Source organism: Pinus tabuliformis, chromosome 8, assembly GCF_031772625.1.
Source record: "Pinus tabuliformis cultivar Carrire ecotype Pingquan chromosome 8, CPIR1, whole genome shotgun sequence".
Lineage (NCBI taxonomy): Eukaryota > Viridiplantae > Streptophyta > Pinopsida > Pinales > Pinaceae > Pinus > Pinus tabuliformis.
In genome coordinates this window covers 1470347494-1470359935 of record NC_142294.1, presented here as the reverse complement: position 1 = coordinate 1470359935, position 12442 = coordinate 1470347494, and positions in this window count along the sequence as shown.

Sequence of the window (12442 nt, the reverse complement as noted above, 5' to 3'; positions counted from 1 at the left end):
TCACTGCCCCTTCTGTATAAGCTTGATGTCCTTCCTGTAGAATTCTTGTAGGTGCTCCTGTAGAACCTGTAGGTGCTCCTGTAGAACCTATAGGTGCTCCTGTAGAAAATTTCGAGAGTAGGAATGTGGGAGAGATTGGTGGAGGACGATGGTTACGAGGCTTTGGGGGTACAAGGAGACTATTGTAGCTGAGTTACGAGGAGAGAATGAAGGAAAAGGTGGTGAGAATGCTTGAGGAGGAGTACTTATTACCCTTTATGGATATTTCCGGTGATGGGGGTGTGCTGGAAAAGTATATGTTGGCCATATTTGGACCGTTGGTCCCCACCTACCTTATCATCATGGCCCCTCCTGGTAATCATCTCTCATGATTGCATCGGAGTTCCCACTTCCTCCACTACCTATCCTTGACATCTTTCTTGAGTTAACTGTGCGAACGTGTGGGTGACATCTCGGATGAGTGGAGTCAAGTAAATGAATGTGGCAAAGTTAATTGCCCACATTCCCCTCATTCAACCTCAACCATCTTGTTACTCTTGCATGAATTCTAATTACACAAATTCAAACAGAGGAGCGGGTTAGTTACTTACCTATGATTTGAATGTATTTGCTGTGAGGTACTGTGGTTCTCTCTCTGCTGCATGCCTTTATTTCTTTTGATGCATGCTATCTGCTTGTTGATGTGTGGTTATGTCTTATGCAGGTTCTTCTCTGGTTGGGTCTGAGCTTCAGGTGCCTTCTCAACCTTCATGTGTGCATTCTCCTGCTGCTGGTGCTGGGTTTTGATGGGATCAACTGCTACATGAATTCCTATAGGAGCTCTTGTAGTTGTTTCTCCCCTTGAAACTTCATCTTCTTTCTATGCTTGGAGCTTTAAGGATGATGCCAGAGGTGTAGATAGATATGGAGAGGTAGTAGGTAGGCTTCAGGTGAGGTGGATGGTGTTGCTTCCTCTGTTATTTTTTGTTTTTTTTTTCTTTTCCTGAATTTTTTTTCTATGTTTTTCTTGGACAGGAAGAAGAATGATGCTTGGGGTATGATGCAGGCTTGGAGATGATGGCAAGGAGGTTTGAAGACTGTAGGAGGTTTATAGGTTCTTCATGAAGCTTCCCTACCCCTCAAACTACCTTTTATATCCATTTCTGGCTCTCTTTAATTCCTACAGGAGCCTCCTATAGAAAACACAGAGCCTCCTGAAGAAAACACGATTTTTGAAAAAGAAGCACAGTGGGGTGAAAGAAATGCCAAAAATAATGGAGAAAAGTGTGGAGAAGGTAGGATAGGTTCTAGTGTGGATGTCAACGTTCCCTTGACATCTTCTTCTGCTTCCTGTAGTCCTCCTGCAAACCTGTAGTGCAAATGAAAATTCATTTTTCTTTTCCCCCTTTTTTTTTAAAACAACTAGGGTGCCTCAAGGAGGTTTTCACCCTAATTTCCTACCCTGGGCACCTCCAAGGGAGGTTTTCACCCAAGGGTCTTATTCCTTTTCTCTTTTTTTTTTACATCAATGGGTTTCCCTAGAAGAGGTTTTCAACCCAATGATGGGACTTAAGTGCCTCATGTAGATTTTCACTTGAGTCCTTATTTTTTATTTTTCTTTTTCTTTTTCTTCAATGAGTGGGTGAGGTGGAGGCTAACACATGTTCCACAACCATCACTGTCTTATTCAATATTCAATGAACTCTCACTTGGAGAGGGGTTTCTTGTAGACTTTCAACTGATGTCCATTGAGAAGTATGGGGATGGCTTCATCATCAATGGTTCTGATCAGAACTGAACCATTGTCATTGGATTTCTCCATAGTGTAGGGTCCCAGCCATCTTGTCCTCATCTTGCCTTTAAAGTATTTCTATCTTAAATCATAGAGTAGTGCCCAGTCTCCCTCTTGGAATTGCTTATTCCTTGATATTTTTTTCATGCCATATCTTTCTCTGAAGCTAAACTACCTTTGTATGGAGAAGGGCCTGTAATCTGTGTTCATCCAATCCATTGAGCTGAAGTAATCTTTCTTTTTGTGCATGGCTGAGGTCTAGGTCCAGCTGAGCTGCCATCCTTAGGGTATTGAATTCAAATTCTATTGACAACAAAGGCTTCTTTGCATAGACTAGTTCATAGGGTGTGAACCCTATGGTGGTCTTCCATGTTGTGTTGTAGGCCCAAGTGGCCTCAACTAATCTGTCCACCCAGTATTTTCTGTTGCTGCTCACTACCTTGGTCAGGATCCCTTCCAATGCTCTGTTAGTGACCTCCACCAGTCCATTGGCTTGTGGATGGTAAGGGGTGGAAGTCTTGGGCTTGATTCTATGATGTTTGAGTAGGTCTTCAATCAAATTGGAAGTGAACTAACTGCCTTGATTTGTGACCAACTCTCTTGGATACCCGAACTTGTAGAATATGTTTTCTCTCAAAAACTCAGCTACTTTTTCCTCTGTCATTGCTTTTATTGCTTTTGTCTCTACCCACCTTGTCAAGTAATTGGTGCACATAAGGATGTATTGTTTTTGCTTTGAAGGAGTGCTAATAGGACCCACAAATTCCATGCCCCACTTATCAAATGGCTCAAAAGTCACTTGAGGTTGCATGGGCATCTCATCCTTTGGAGTAGGTTTCCCCATCCTCTAACATTGATCACACTGGCTAATATATCTCCTCACATCCAAATGAAGAGTGGGTCGGTAGTATCCTGCTTGCAATATCTTGAAGGCAGTTCTTTTTGCTACAAAATGACCTCCACAAGGCCCATCATGACAGGTCAGGAGGATGTCAAAGACTTCCTCCTCCCTGACGCATCTTCTTAAGATTTGATCTAGGCCAAGTTTGAAGATATTGCCCCCAATCCAGGTGAAATGGGTGCTTTTCCTTACTATCTTTCTCTTCTCTTTTGAGGACAGGTGTGGTGGGAACTGTGCTGAAACCAAGTAGTTTGCTATATCAGCAAGCCATGGAGAGAGTACTGAGATAGCAAACAGATGTTCATGTAGCATTTGGTCATCCACCATTCCTTCTTCACCTGTAAGAAAATTTACTCTAGACAAAAAGTCAGCAACAACATTTTCTTTACCAGGCTTATCAATAATGGTCAAATAAAACTGCAGTAGTAAAGGAAACCATCTAATAATGCGAGCATTTACATATGGTTTGTCCATTAAATATCTAATTGTAGCATGATCAGTGTGCACAAAGGTTTGATAGCCTGTGATATAATGTCTGTATTTGTTTAAGGAATGCAAGACATCTAGGAGTTCCTTGTCAGTCACTGTATAGCTTAACTCTACCTTTGAAAAGTTTTTGCTTATAAAGTATATGGCGTAAGGTAACTTTTCATCAATTTGTCCTAAGGCTACTATTATTGCTTTGTTTGTGGCATCTGTGTGAATGTGGAAAGGTAGGGCCCAGTTTGGGCCTCTCAGAATTGTGGCAGTCACGAGCTTGCTCTTCAAGGTATCTAGGGCTTCTTGACAGTTTTCCGACCATATGAACTCAACATCTTTACCTAAGAGGCCAAATAGAGGAGAGGCTAGCTTGCTGAAATCTTTAATGAATCTCTTGTAATGCCCAACTAAGCCTAGGAAACTTCTGACATCTCTCACCTTTTGAGGAGGTGGGACCCTTTGGATGATGGCAATTTTGTTGGGGTCCACCTGCAATCCCTGTTGAGATATTGCATGACCTAACATTGTCCCTTCAGTCATCAAAAATTCACATTTTTCTGAACTGAGGGATAGGTTCATCTCAATACACTTGTTTAGAAATTTTCCTAGGTTAGATAAAGCTTCCTAAAAGTCAGAGCCATAAGGAGTAAAGTCAACCATGTATATCTCTACTACATCATGAACTAATTCAGAAAATATACTCAATACCACTCTTTGGAAAGTGACTAAAGCGTTACACAAACCGAAAGGAAGGACCCAGTATGCAAAGGTACCCCAAGGACAAGTGAAAGTGGTCTTATCTTGGTCTTCTAGGCTGATTTGAATCTGATTGTACCCGCTAAACCCATCTAGGAAAGAGAAAAACTTTTTCCCTACGAGACCGTCTAACACTTGATCTATGAAAGGTAAAGGAAGATTCTTTGTTCAATTCCCAATATTCAGCACATATTCTCCAGTTACCATTTTTCTTTGGCACTAGCACCAAAGGAGAGACCCATTCACTGTCAAAGATGGGATAGATGAATCCTACATCAAGAAATTTATGTAGTTCTTCCTTAACAATATCTTTAAGTGTTGGATTGATCCTCCTTTGAGGTTACCTGACTGGCTTGCAATCCTCCTTGATGTATATATGATGAGTACATATTGAAGGGTGCACTCCCTTCATCTCCTTATAACTCTAGGTGAAAGCATCTAGGTGTATTCTCAATAGGCTACACAGTTCCTTCTACTGGGAAGTGGATAGGGATGGATTGATTTTCAAGGTTCTTTCTGGGCCGAACTCTATATTCTTAACACAGAGAGAAGTGGAGTCAGCCACACAGAGATCAGTTTAGGGGTTGTTTTGGTTTCTCTTACTATGTCCTCTAATGGAAATACACTAGGAGGTGGATTCTAAATATGATTTTCAATCATATCATCCTCTTCTTGTTGTTCCCCCCCATGGTGATTTCTAATGCACAAAGCAGTGCAGAATAGACTTCATCCTCATCTTCCTCCTCCAAACAAAGAGGTAGATAATGTTCTAGCAAGGGTTGGGCAGGAGGATATAGGATTAACTGCTTGGACATATGCCTATTCTTTATGGTCATGTTCCCAGATTGACAGTTGATGTACACATCGGCTGTAGCCAACTAGGGTCTTCCCAAAATGAGAGGATACCCAGTGAGCTTCGCCTTTGGCTGGAGAACTAAGAAATCAGTAGGGTACTCCCAAGAATCAATAGAGACCATCACATCTTCCACAATCCCCTCAGGGGTCATGGTGGAGTGGTTTGCTAGCTGTAGCACGGTCATGGTTATCCTCAAGGAGCCCTGGAGGTTAAGTTTGAGCATTCTGTCCTTTTTCATCACATTAATAGCAGCTCCCATATCAAACAAAGTATGTGGAATCATGGTGCCATTGATTTGGACATCAACTACCGGGCTTCTAGGGTCCAAATATTTTGGACAGATTACCTGCCCTAACATCAGGTCAGATAGTTGTCCTATGACATTGATGGTTGGGGAATCTCTCTTGTGCCTTCCTGGATGCCTAAAGCACTTCTCTTTAATCAACCTATTGTAGATAGGTACATCTTTTATGGCTTGGAGAAGTGGTATCTTCACACATAAATGTTTCAATTCCCCCAAGAGTTCAGTTTCTTTTGGGGTAAGCTGGACTGTCGTGGATAGTCTCTTGGGAAAGGGTGGAATTGCTTGAGGTTCACTTTCCTCTTTATCTTCCTCAACCTCCCTGGGTGGAGGCTGGCTATCTGGGAGAACTTTCCCAGATCGCAAGTTAATTTCCTAAATCTTCACAGCATAAGTTGGGCATGATGGTTCCCCACTAGACACTTGTTGAGCCTATCTGTTTTTCAGGTTCGGATTTGGCTAGGCAGGAATTTGGGGTTGCTTTGGTGGAGCAGGAGGTATCGGTTGTGGTTGGGCAGGTGGTGGAGGAAAAAGAGTAGGAAGAGAGTTGTATTGGGGCCTCCACCCTTAATGAGGCGCATTCCACTGAGGTTGTGGTTGAGCATAGGATTGAAATGAATGGGTGGCTGGTTGGGCATGATATTGAGATGTGAAGAACCAAGGAGGAGGCGTGGACCAAGAATGATGAGCAGGAGGGCCTCAAGAAGGTATGGAAGTGACTTGGTTGGGGTTGTAGTATGCCTAAGATGTCCCTTGCATCCCCTGCTGGTATGGTCTAGGTCCATGCAACCTCCTTTGGCTTATGTAATAGAGTTGTTCAGTGACTCCCTCAGCCCCTTGATATACAGCTTTAAGTCTGGGTAAGGAAGGGCACTTATCTGTAGAATGATTTTCTTCACATACTGAAAAAACCTCTATAAAGTTCCATGGGCATTCATTCCTAGGATGCCTCCTCGTGCATCTAAGGCAAAAAATGGCCAAAGCCCTCTCTACTTCCTCTTGTTTCCTTTTTATATGTAAGGTATCCATTTGCATGGCAAGAGTCTGCAACATCTCACTCTTGAAGTCTTCCAACATGTTTCCAATTTCTCCTTTAATGGATGAGTTAGAGGAAGAGGTACTAGCTATGGGTTGACTCACCCTAGCTTTCTTTCTGGCTGCTCTAGGATGGTTTCTAAAAATAGCCTTTATGTCCTCATAGGATAGTTGGTAGATGTCGCCCCCAGCCAGTAGATGGAGGGTGTTTAAAAAATCTTCCTGAATTCCTCTAAGCAGGACCAACTTCAGAGACTCAGGGTCAAGTGTACACCTGGCCCTTTTGTAACTAAGTTGGAACTGTAGGAATTTATAGGATAAGTTCCTCAGACAGAACACCAAAGGACACCGCTCACAACCAGATCGCAGATCAATACACCAGTATTTTTGACATGGTTAAAACCCTCAAAGAGGGAAACATTCCACAGCCTAAACCAACGCGGCCACTTCAGGCAATTTATTAATAAAAGAATGAAAATTTACATAAGCTTCTCTCATAGACGGATTACCCTACAAATGACCCTCCATGCGCTTTAAATAGAAATCATGGACCAATCAGGTGTCAAGCCACGGATCAAGTGTCGGTAATACCGAGGAGAGAATGAACTGTCGAATCACTACATATCGTGACCGTCAGATTGTAAGTTACAAAATGTACAAGGTAAAGAAACACACTTTACCTAACTCTATACTAGACCAAGTTGTACTTAACTATTTCCTATGTGTCGGAATATCCTAACATCCCCCCTTAAGAACAACTTGGGATAGGATTGAAGGATTTACAAATATGACACAATAGGAGAAGGAAGGAGGCACTAGATCCTATCCCCCCTTAGTGACAACTTCTTGAACTCCAACCATAAATCGAAGTTTAGTAAACTTCGCCTCTGTGAGAGCCTTTGTAAAGATGTCTGCAACTTTATCATCTGTTGAACAATATTGCACTTCAAGAACATGGTCGTGAATGAGCTTTCTGATGAAGTGCATGTGCAGTTCAATGTGTTTGCTGCGCTGATGTTGGATTGGATCTTTGCATAGCTGAATGGCACTTTGATTATCACACCAAAGTGTAGTCGGATGCTGCTGCTGAAAGCCAAACTCTGACAGGATCTGACGAAGCCACAAGGCTTCCTTACTAGCTTCTACACCACCATGATATTCTACTTCTGCTGAATAAAGAGAAATGGCACCTTGTTTCTTGCAAGCCCATGTAATAGGTCCTGAACCAAGAGTGAACACATAACCTGCAGTAGACTTCCGATCATCAGGGTCACCAGCCCAATCGGAATCAGTGAAACCAACCAATAGAGGAGATGCTTCAACACTGTAATGAATCCCAAACTGAACTGTACCTTGAACATAACGAAGTATTCTTTTAGCTGCTTTCCAATGAATTTCACGTGGGTTTTTCATAAACCGAGCAACAAGGCCAATGACAAAGGAAAGGTCAGGTCGAGTATGGGTTAGATACAGAAGTTTTCCTACAAGTTGATGGTATAAGGTAGCATCAACTTCAGGAGAAGTACAAGTGACTGAAAGTTTGACTCCAGGCTGGAAGGGAGAAGGGGCTGGCTTACAGTCTTCCATGTGAAAATGGCGTAGAATATCACAGGCATACTTGGACTGAGAAAGGGAAATACCTTCCTTGGATTGCAAGACTTGAAGACCGAGAAAATAATGTAAGTGTCCTAAGTCTGTCATTTCAAATTTCTTTTTAAGGCTGGACTTCACATGGTTTATAAGGTTGGGATCACTACCGGTAAGGATAAGATCATCAACATAAAGAACAAGAATGATAAGAGACTTGCCCACTTTCTTGGTGTAGACAGTATTATCAGAATGACACCAAGAAAAGCCAGATTCTAAAAGAAAGCTATCCATTTTGGCATACAAAGCTCGAGGAGCTTGCTTGAGACCATAAAGGGATTTCTTAAGCCGACATACAAGGCTGGAGTCTGTTTTTATGAAGCCAATGGGTTGTTCCATGTAGATTTCTTCATGCAAGTCCCCATGCAAGAAGGTAGATTTAACATCCATCTGATGGACTTCCCATTTGAACGAGGCAGCAAGGGAAAGAACAAGGTGGATAGAGTTCATTTTGGCAACAGGGGAGAAGGTTTCAGTGTAGTCAATGCCTTCAACCTGTGGAAAACCTTTAGCAACAAGACGAGCTTTATGTTTATCAACTTTCCCATCTGGTCCATACTTGGTTCTATAAACCCATTTGCATCTAACAAGTTTTCGTCCCTTTGGTAGAGGAACAAGATCCCATGTATCATTTGCCAATAATGAATGATATTCTTCATTCATAGTTGCTTCCCAATCTGGATGGCCTGAAGCTTCTGCAAAGGTGTTAGGATTATAATTTACTAGAGCTTGAGCCAGTAAAGAAGAGGCTCTTTCAAACTGAGAACGTGTGCGTCGCTGATCTGTAGGATCACCGGCAAGATCACCTGCTGCATCTCGAGTAGAACGAACCCATTTTGGAAGCTGAGGAGCTGAAGGAGGATCCTGAGATGGTGGGGGAGGATTGTCATCCTCACTTTCATCATCTGAAGAAGAAATGTTTTCAAAAGTAGAGAGATAGGGAGAGGTGGCACATCACTCGGACTAGGCTCGCAGACCAATATATTTTCATCAAATTTTACATCTCTTCTAATGATAACATTTTTGGACTTAAATGGAATAAGTCTATAGCCTTTGACATCTTCGGAATATCCAACAAAAGTACATTTTTCACTCTTAGGTTCTAAAGCTTTATGCTTTTCATCTGGAATATGGGCCCATGCTTCACTTCCAAAAACACGAAAGTGACTTACATCTGGTTTGATTGAGCTCCATGCTTCTTCTGGAGTGATATTCTTTAAAGCCTTAGTAGGAGTGCGATTTATTATGTAATTGGCACAGTTAATTTCTTCTGCCCAAAAACTAAGACCAGGTCCTTTAGATTGTAGCATAAAATTAGCCATTTCCTTTAAGGTGCGATTCTTCCTTTCAGCTACACCATTTTGTTGTGGAGTATATGGAACAGTATGTTGCATTTGAATTCCATTCTCAGTGCAAAAGTTGATGAATGTGTTTTTAACATATTCTCTGCCATTATCAGATCTTAGCTTAAGAATTTGATGTCCAGATTGTTTTGCAACAAAGGCCTTGAAGGCCAAAAATGTGTTAAATACTTCACTCTTGAGTTTTAAGAAGTATACCCAAGTGCGTCTGGAGAAATCATCAATGAAAGTTAAGAAATACTTGCAGCCAGAGAATGAAACGACTGGAAGTGGACCACATAAATCACTATGCACAAGCTGTAAAGGGGCTGAGGCGTGCCAAGAGGCACGTTTTTCAAAACTGTCCCGATGATGTTTTCCGAGTACACATCCGGAACAAACACCATCTCTGCAAGATATCATAGGAAGACCTATCACCATATTTTCTTTACATAGATGCTGAAGGGAGCGATAGTTTAAGTGACCAAATCGCTCATGCCAAAGTTTTCTCACTTCATCGTTATGAGCAACAAATACTGAGGGAAGATTTGATGACCCAAAGTTGTGAAACTTATACAACCTTGTAGAATCATCAGCAATGCCAGTAGCTAAAATATGTTTAGAATCTCTTAGGTCCTTGATTACAACATCATGAGGTGAAAATTCAACGATTTTACCTTCACCTGAATGAGTTATCTAATATACAGATAGAAGGTTGCAGGATAAGGTTGGAACGTATAATACATCATTAAATTGACCATTGTCTAGATGAACAGTTCCAGTCCCTACAACATTAAGAGATCTATCATCACCAACATATATATTTTTGGTGTTACAATCATTTAAAGAAGAAAACATGGCTTTGTTTTTGGCCATGTGATAAGAAGCTCCAGAATCAATGAGCCACTCATGAGAATGAGAAGAAGAAGATACATTTAATGCATAACCAGACCGAGATGATTGACAACCACATGTAGAAAGTGCCATTCCTGAAGATGAAGTTGAAGGTGAAGAATGCTCCAAATGGATGTTATGTTTCTTCATCGCTGCTTCCAAGGCTTCCATCCTCTTAAAGCATTTGGATTCTAAGTGGCCATCTCGATTACAAAAGTTGCAATGTCTATCAGTCTTCTTCCATTTGTTTTTATTTGTCTTATCATTTTGTTGAAATGATTTTTCATTTTGAGGCTGAGATTGCTTAGGACCCTTGTTTGGTTTAGGACTATTCTTTTTAGGATATGACTTCTTAGGATTCTTTGAATTTGGTTACTGCTGGGTGGCTAACGCTTTCTTGGAAGAGTTTCCAAGATTAAGAAGACCAATGTGTAAGAGTTTTTCTTGTTCTCTTATTAAAGAATCACAAAAAGAGTCAAAGGAAGGGGACTTGTAGTCTGTTCCTTGAGAAATGAAGGCTTCTCTTGTAGAATGGAAGGTGGAAACAAACACAGAGTAGGCTGGTACCAACTTAGTAAGAATGGAATAGATAAGGTTACTATCTACTTTCTTAACCTTAACACCTTCCAAGAGATATCTAAGGGTCTTGAACTTGGACAAGAAATCTTCAATGCAAGAAAAATTATTAGGGTCCAATGTAAGCAACTCATTTTCAAGTTGATGGAATCTAAGTTCATTTTTAATCCCAAAAACTTGATTGATTTGTTTCATTGCTTCATCAGGATTATCAAGTTATGCAATATGGAATCTAAGATCTGGAGAAATAAACATCTCTATCAATCCATGTGCTTGATCTTGCCTATTTTCCCATTTAGCGGCCTTATCTTCATCCTTCGGTTTCTTTTCTTGGCCTGAGGCTATTCTGTAGACACCTTTACTTCTAAGTAAATCCTCAATGTAGGACAACCATTGGAAGTAGTTGGTGTTGTCAAGGGTAACTTGGTATTGACTTTCCATTTGAACATAAACTGAAACTAAAGATGCTGAAACTAAGTGTTCCAATGGATAGATCTTGAAAAATTAGGCTGGTTTAAAAAAAATGGCTCTGAAAACGGCTTCCGGATTAAGAAGTTATGGATTTTTGAAAAAAAGTTGATGAAGTCGCCGACGAAGTGCGGGAATTGTGCGGAAAAAAAAATCCGCCCCCAAAAAATGGAGATTTGAACCCAAGACCTCTACTCTCTTAAAATAGCTTTGAACCAATTGAGCTATACAAAAAATTTGAGAGAGAGAGAGAGAGGGGTGGGGGGGGGGGAGATGCTTTGGGTTGCATGCTTGCTTTGAGAAAGCTCTTTTTCCCTACAAAACAAAAAACACAAAACCCAACACGAACATGCAAAGAAAACGAACCTTGCGGCTCGAAGTTAGCTTTAGCCGAAAAACTAAATATTTTCAAAAATGAACCTTGCGGCTCAAAGTTAGCTTTAGCCGGAAACTAAATATTTTCCTCAATGTTTCTGATTTTCCGAGATCACACTACGGCGCAGGGAAAAGAGCATACGCATGAGAAAAATCCTTCCTTTCTGTTTCTGATTTGCCCAGATCGCACAGAGTCGCAGGGCAAAGAGCATACACAGAAATGAAAGGTATAGATCCGATAATAAAAAAGGTTAAATAAACCGAAACCAAAATAAACAGAGAGAAAATAACCGTAAACTGCAAATAAACACTGTATATCTCTAGATCTTAAAAATGACGCAGCTAGGGCTACCGGAAACCTTTTCACGTGAAATGAAAGGGGTTCCTCACTGGAACAGATGCTCCCAACACAACAGAGCAGTCCTCTCGGCTCGAAAGTAATCAGAAACAGTAGATCTAGGAAACGGCAGTCGGATGCAGTTCTACCGGCTTCAGATTTGGATCACCAACGGACGCGGCCCTCAAATAGCTTTGATACCATGTATGAATTTACAGGATAAGTTCCTCAGACAGAACACCAAAGGACACCGCTCACAACCAGATCACAGATCAATACACTAGTATTTTTGACGTTGTTAAAACCCTCAAAGAGGGAAACAGTCCACGGCCTGAGCCAACGCAGCCACTTCAGGAAATTTATTAATAAAAGAATGAAAATTTACATAAGCTTCTCTCATAGACGGATTACCCTACAAATGACTGTCCATGCGCTTTAAATAGAAATCATGGACCAATCAGGTGTCAAGCCACAGATCAAGTGTCGGTAATACCGAGGAGAGAATGAACAGTCGGATCACTACATATCGTGACCGTCGGATTGTAAGTTACAAAATGTACAAGGTAAAGAAACACACTTTACCTAACTCTATACCTAACTCTATACTAGACCAAGTTGTACTTAATTATTTCCTATGTGTCGGAATATCCTAACAGGAACCTCTCTTCATAGTCTTCCAAGGACTTATCACTTCCTATGGTCATT